This window comes from Takifugu rubripes, unplaced genomic scaffold, assembly GCF_901000725.2.
Source record: "Takifugu rubripes unplaced genomic scaffold, fTakRub1.2, whole genome shotgun sequence".
Classification (NCBI taxonomy): domain Eukaryota; kingdom Metazoa; phylum Chordata; class Actinopteri; order Tetraodontiformes; family Tetraodontidae; genus Takifugu; species Takifugu rubripes.
Window position 1 is genome coordinate 304,392 of NW_021821632.1, and position 7,036 is coordinate 311,427.

Sequence of the window (7,036 nt, forward strand, 5' to 3'; positions counted from 1 at the left end):
CGCCGGCGAGGGACCGGCTGCAGAGCTCTGAACTCTAGAACCACTTTGTACATTCAAAGCTGCACAGTGGGGAGAAGATCCACATTCTGCTGCTAGTGTTAGTGAAGCTCCAGACCTGTCTTAAAGACATAAAGTCCTGGATGTCTTCAAATGTCCTCCTCCTTAACCCGGGAAAAACTGAGGTCATGGTGTTTGGTCCTGAACCTCTCAGGGATAGATTAGATCACATGATCACTCTAGATGGTATCTCATTAACATCTAGTCTCTCTGTGAGGAATCTCAGAGTAACTTTTGATCACAAAGATCAGGAAGCTTACTGACCCACCATGATGCTGAAGTTAGTCCAGCTTTTTGTTCCTCCCAGGCTGGACTATTGTAATTCTTTATTATTAGGGTGTCCAAACAACTCTTTAAGAAGCCCTCCAGCTGATCCAAAATGCTTGCAGCCAGAGTTCTGACAGGTATTGACCACAGAAGGTCACATGACTGTACTGGAGTCTCTTCATTGGCTGCCCGTTAAATTTAGAATAATTTTTAAAACCCTTCTTTTGACCTACCAGGTCCTCAGAGGCCTAGATCCATCCTACCTGGAGGAGCTAGTGACACCTTATCAGCCCAATAAACCGCTCTGCTCTCAGAATGCTGGTCTACTGGTGGTCCCCAGAGTCTCTAGGAGTAGAATGGGGGGCCGAGCATTTAGCTACGAGGCCCCCCTGCTATGGAACCAGCTCCCTGTCCAGGCCCCCCTGCTATGGAACCAGCTCCCTGTCCAGGCCCCCCTGCTATGGAACCAGCTCCCTGTCCAGGTACAGGAGGCTGACTCCATCACTACTTTAAGATCAGACTTAAAACCTTCCTCTTTGAAAAAGCTTATTGTTACTAATTCAGTAGTTCCAGTTACTATCATAGACAGACAAATTATCATACTTAGGGGGTCGTCTAATCGTTAGGTCACATCTTAGCTGTGCTGTTATAGGCCAAGGCTGCCGGGGTCCAGAAACATGATCACCTGACAGGCCTCTGTCACCCCACTGGGTCATGGTTTCCTCTCCTCTCCTCTCCTCTCTCTCCTCTCTCTCCCTCTCTCCTCTCTCTCTCTCCTCTCCTCTCCTCTCCTTCTCTCTCTCCTCTCCTCTCCTCTCCTTCCCTCCCTCACCTCTCCCTCTCCTCTCCTCCTCCGATTGATTGATTGATTGATTGATTGATTGATTGATGTGATTGATTGATTGTGCTACTCAACAGCCATATTACCTTTCAAGATTCAAGATTCAAGAGTACTTTATTGATCCCTTTAGGGGGTGTCCACAGGGAAATTAGCATCTCCAAAGATCTACAAGCATCTACAAAATTTCCCACCACCATTTCACCCCATCAAACCTAATAGAAGACATTCGTCAGGCCGACGAGGCTCTGAGGAGACAACACGTTCAGTATATATCTGTATATATGTATATAAAATAGCATTTGAACACCTCAGCTCTGCTTGGACTGGTGATCATTAGAGGAGGCAGCCTGCTGGACTCCACTGATCACCTTATCAGACCGCTCTGGTGGTTTCCCACTGTGGCGGTTCTCTTCGCAGACGCTATTCTGAACATGTTCCACGGTTGTGCTTCCTTCTCCAAGTCCAGCGTCCTGCCTGTGAACTCCCTCTGCTGGCTTCCTGTCTGTGGGCAGGTTCCTAATGCTCTGCTGGTCGCAAAGACTGCAGCGAGATCAAAGTGATTAAGAGAAGTCAATGAAAAGTGGGGAGAAATCAAAGAGGGGGGATGTAAAGAGAAAAGGGAACAGCGGGTACCAACTTGCCGGGCAGCTTCCTCAGTGTTGGAGCAGATAAGTGCAGGAGCGCTGTCATTAGCTGTGCTTCAGCACTACAACAGGGGACTGTGGACAGGTCCGAGGACACAGGACGTTCACCCCCTCCTGCAGCAGCTCGGCGGTGCTGAAGGGAAGAACTTTTAATGAGAGCACATCGTGGCCACCGTCCTCGCTGCCAGCAAACACAGATAAAAATACACTTTTGTTGTTGGTGCTTCCTGATGTTTCGGGGGGACCGGGAACTTTTTGTGTTTGACATATTGTAGATGCTTTGAGATAAAAATGGATGAAGAATGCTCAGAGTCTGGCGCAGCGTCTGCAGGAGGCCCAGAAGGTTGCTTCAGTTTAGCCTCATCCCCTTTAGCTCCGTCTTTAGAGGCATTTTGGAGGTTTAATCACCACCACTGTGTCAGCTCGGCTTCGAGGAGGAAAATTAAAGGTTCCTTCACTTTGAATCAGCGTGCTGCTTCACGCCTTCTGCACATGTCATTCAGAATTCTGGAGCTGTGGTTTAAATGTGTGCAGGCCCCAGGATGCGTGTCCGTGCGCGTGTCCACGTGCGCTCGGAGATGAGGCGTCGACCCAGCTTGTCGTCCCTGTCGTTATTCTGCACATCCCCCGGTTTGTTTTCCAGTGTTGGTGTTTTTGAATGCCTCACTCTGCGTTCCATGGTCTCATTCCATAATTTATGACCCCCCCCCCCCCCACCCCCCACCACCCCCCCACTGTCCAGTATTGACTCAGCAGGTGTCTCAATATGCTGCATATAACTCAGCCCACTGCGTATTCAAACTCAGGGAAATGAACTCTTTGCCTTTCAGCATTTTCATTTCATTTGTCTCCTGCTGCTCAGTGCTGCGCTACTACACCCCCCCCCCGACACACACACACCGCCCCCCTGAATATGAAAGACCAGTATACCTCTGAATACGCTCGCTGCATGAGCCAAGATGTGTTTTAGCTATCAGGCAGATATTCCTGCATCCTCACAAAAAGGGTTTTTTTAAAGGTGATTTCAACATATTTGTCGTATTTAAATGCTTTTAGCTTTTTAGCTTTTTAGCCTTAAATGACTTTTAGCTTAAATGACAAATTACAGAATATTTTTATCTGAAGAAATCTTTGGGGAATAGATGTTTACAGGTCCACAAAGTAGATCTGTCTGACACAACCAGCCGCTTTATGCCGTTAAAACACCTTTTTGTGTGTTACCAGTTTAGATTATAAAACTTTCTACTTTGATTTATCTGTTCTATTTTCAACCTCAGCTGCTATTTATGTCTGGAATAATCTCTCTTAACTCTAATTTATTCTCCAGTCTTGGCATTAAAGAGACATTGGAGAAAGAATAAAGCTGGACTGTGTTCAACCTTCCCGTCGGGTTATGAAGTAGAAATGTTCTTACAACATTTTTAAAGGTTTTGTGATCTTCAGTTTTTTTTACTTCTGTCCGTTTTGAGTTTAAGAGGAGGGGAACAATGGGCCAGATTCACGAAGCGTTCTTACGAACAAATTTGTTCTTAAGTCCCATTTACGAACAGTTTGACGAAGATTGTGGCATTCACCAATTTCTTCTTATCCTGGATTTATTGCGTAGTAAGAACAAACCCTACGAACACTCAGGAGTACTCTTGCGCACATTTCAGTGCCGACATGTTGGCATGGTTGTGTTTTCTTCTCTTGTGCAGTTCAATAAAATTCAATATTACAATGATTCTGTCATATTTATTTATTTATTTGTTTATTTCCTATTTTTGGTGATTTACGGAGAATTTTAAAATTACGTAAATGTGCCAATGACTTAACATTAATCAACCAAATTGGAAACCATGCCAAAACTGTCTTTTTATTTGATTTGATCTTGATTTATTTTATTAGGGGATCGAGGATATGCCCTGGTTGTTGACACCACTGACCAACCCTCAGACTCCACAGGAGTTTTATTCAATCAGATGCATGTGCGCAGTCGCTCCACCATCGGCATGTTAAAGGGCCCCTGGATGTGTTTGGACACAGAGCCACAACCCCGTGAGGATGTGCGTCCTGACGCAATGATGGGGCCAGACTGCAGGCACGTGGTTCACGTTCGAGCGCGATTAATTGCCCGTTTGTGAATCAAATGCATTATTGTCACAATCCGAGCACAGCTTTTACACGTTTATTTTTTTACATTCTCGTTGATTTCTTTAAGCGTGTTGGCTATAGTCATCAGGGTTGAGGCAATTTTATCAAGCGTGTTAGCCATCCTTTCTTGATTGTCAACACGGCGTCAGAAATCAGGCGTGGAGAGGCAAGCTTTGGGCATTTGGCTGCTTTTTGCTCTGTCTACAGGGTCCTGCTGCAGTTCCTTTTATGGGCATTAGTGGGCGGTGACTTATGCTAATCGTATGTTAATTAGACTCACCTGGCACGCGCTTTCAACTTACGAACAGAGGGCATTCATCAATCTAAGAACACAGCTGCGAACAATTCTGGGGCTTACGAACGCGTTGGTGAATCCGACGTAGGGTTTTCTTAAGAAACTTCTTAAACACAACTTGAGAAATAATCTAAGAAGATTCTTAAGAACATATTGGTGAATCTGGCCCAATGTTTGTTGTTCTGATGGTGCGAGCTGGGGAACGTCCTCGGTCTCTCCTGACGTCGAGTCTTTCAACGAGGCCTTTATACGGTCACGATCGATGGCCCGGCCGCGCCTTATTTAGCGTATGACTTAAAGCTGTCGGCGGTGATTTAAGGCGGTTGTTACGGCGCCGTGTTCTACCGAGGCGGCGCCATTAATGCTGCGGTGACAGCTGCGATGACGCCACCTGAACCAGGGGGACATTAGCGGCGCCGTCAGCTAATGATTCCTCTCCAAACCTCCTGAAGGAAACAGGTGTATCAATGAAGTCGCCTGTTATCCAAATTTGAAGACTGTCACTGTTAAACTGTGTGTGTCCTCTGCTGCATTTCACTATAGTGGTGCCGAGGGCCCAGATAAACCTGCTCACACACCTGCACTGACAGCTTCGATGGTGGAACCCAGGCGCCAGCGCCACTGTTTAAGTTACACTGGGTCAGAGTGAAGGTTCCAAATCCAGGATGAGCCTCAGTTAATTACAGTGAAGATTTTTAATTAGAGGGGTTTTGAACTGCTGAAGTGCTGGCTTTATTCTTCATGAGCAGGGCATTCCAGTCCCGCAGGCAGGAGCAGACAAACATGCTCCATACATGTGGATGTGGAGGTCTTTGGTCTCCAAACACAGGCGTCATATAGGCGTGTCAAGTCTTGCTGTGTGGAGGGAGCAGAGCCAGTGTGTGGGAGATAACCGCTTTGTGTAGAATCAAATAAGACCTGATTTAGAGGGCAAAAAGCTCCTCGTCAATAAGCCCCCATACCTGATGGGTTTAATTTATTTCAGAGACATTAAAAGACTCAGAATATCTTACCTTTGTTCTTGGATGAAAGGAGTTCAAATCTAGTGGCCCTCTTCTTTCAGGCAGTGTGGGGGTGAGTTTTTTATTCGGAAATTTGGCGTTTTCTCCCAGAGAAGTGCTTTAGATCACAAATGACTCTTGATGAGGGGCGTCGCATTAAATCTCGATCTTTACGGTCGTATTGTTCAGCGCCTGGAGTGCTCATACCTTCAGTGTGTCCCAATCCTTTGATGTCGTGCCTTCCTGTCCTGTAAAGAAAGACAGATGTTTATTATGTTTGAGAGGAGAAAATGAGCGCCCATAAACGTGAATGGAACCCAACCCTCAATATTCAACATTTGGGGAGCGAGCCGTGAACCCTGGAAACACGCTCGGAGGAGGAATTCTCCCGTGCTGGGCAGATCGGAGGCTGCAAGTGGAACGGGACAAGAGGGAAAAGTGACAGGTTCAAACCGGCTGACTCAGCCTCTCCTGGAGGGACAAATCAGGGTCGTGCTTCGTTTGTGGCCATGAGGGAAGATATTAGTGCTTCCATCCACACGGTAGATGTTGTAGTAGATGTTGTCTGAAAGAGCATCCCTGGGGAGGCAGGTGGGGGGTGGGGGGGTCCACATGGGGGGTGTTTACAAGTTTGTAGAGAATTTTCACACCTCCAATTAGTGGTGAACAGAAATGGGACCATGCAGGTCCGGTAAATATGGGAATACAGGCATATTTAGCTACTCAGTGTTTGGTAAATAACATGAATAATTACACTGTTAATAACAAGCTTGTGTGGTGATGGAGGACTGAGGAGTGTAATAGGTCAGAAGAACGGCGGCAAGAACCGATAAACAATCAAGGAGCCGTCAAGACAAAGAGCCAATAAAATCAGCAGCCTGAACAGCGCACGCACGCACAACACACACACACAGTGCAGACACACACTCTCTCTCTGGGCTGAATCATCACCAGTATGGATGTAGTCCTGGATCCTGGTACTGGAATCCTGGAAACCACCAACAGATCGTCGTCAGGGACCACGAGAGTGTGAAGGCACGGCTTCATTCATCATCACTTCTCCTCCCTTTTCCATGTAGACTGAAAAACAGAAACCCTTCAAAAGAAAAAAACCGTGTGTGTGTGTGTGTGTGTGTGTGTGTTAGAGAAAGGGAAAGAAAGAGGGATGAAAAGCTGACAGAAATGACAAGCAGGTAGATGGATTTAACTCCTCAGAGGGTTTGAATTGATTCTGACTTTAGGAAATGAAATGCATTTGAAGCTGCAGAGGATACGGCAGACACACACACACACACACACACACACACGCACACGCACATGCACGTAGACCACCATAAACGTATCTTCACCTACCTTTATCTCTTCTTCCTGTCTCTTTGAAGACACCCGCAGATGAAACATTCCATCAAGCCGCTTTTTCTTAAGTGTGTGTGTGTGTGTGTGTGTGTGTATGTGTGTGTGCGCGCGTGTGTGTGTGTGTGTGGTGACAGACAGACAGCTCATTTTGGTGCTACTTTCATGATATGTTTGAATATTCTTAATAACCCAATGTTCATCTGACATAACGGAAATGGTTTGACTGTCTTGAACACTTTCTCCAGCTCTCCAGCAGCTCTCCCCAGTGCTCCTCCAGTTCGCATCAAGTTCTCCTCCAGCTCTTCTCCAGATCTTCTCAGTTCTCCTCCAGCTCTTTATCAGCTCTCCTCAGTTCTCCTCCAGCTCTTCATCAGCTCTTTTCCAGTCTTCCCCAGTTCTCCTCAGTTCTCCATCGCTCTTTTCCAGTTCTTCCCCAGTTCTT

The 7,036-nt window shown here is 46.5% G+C and overlaps 1 long non-coding RNA gene across 1 annotated transcript; it reads right to left on the reverse strand.

Annotated features, from left to right (window-relative positions):
* Positions 1-5,323: 5,323 nt before the first annotated feature.
* Positions 5,324-6,330, reverse strand: LOC115248325 (uncharacterized). Its single transcript, XR_003887230.1, has 3 exons — positions 6,190-6,330; positions 5,446-5,486; positions 5,324-5,356 (listed from the first exon to the last, which is right to left on the reverse strand). It is a non-coding gene; the product is annotated as an uncharacterized lncRNA (long non-coding RNA).
* Positions 6,331-7,036: the final 706 nt, after the last annotated feature.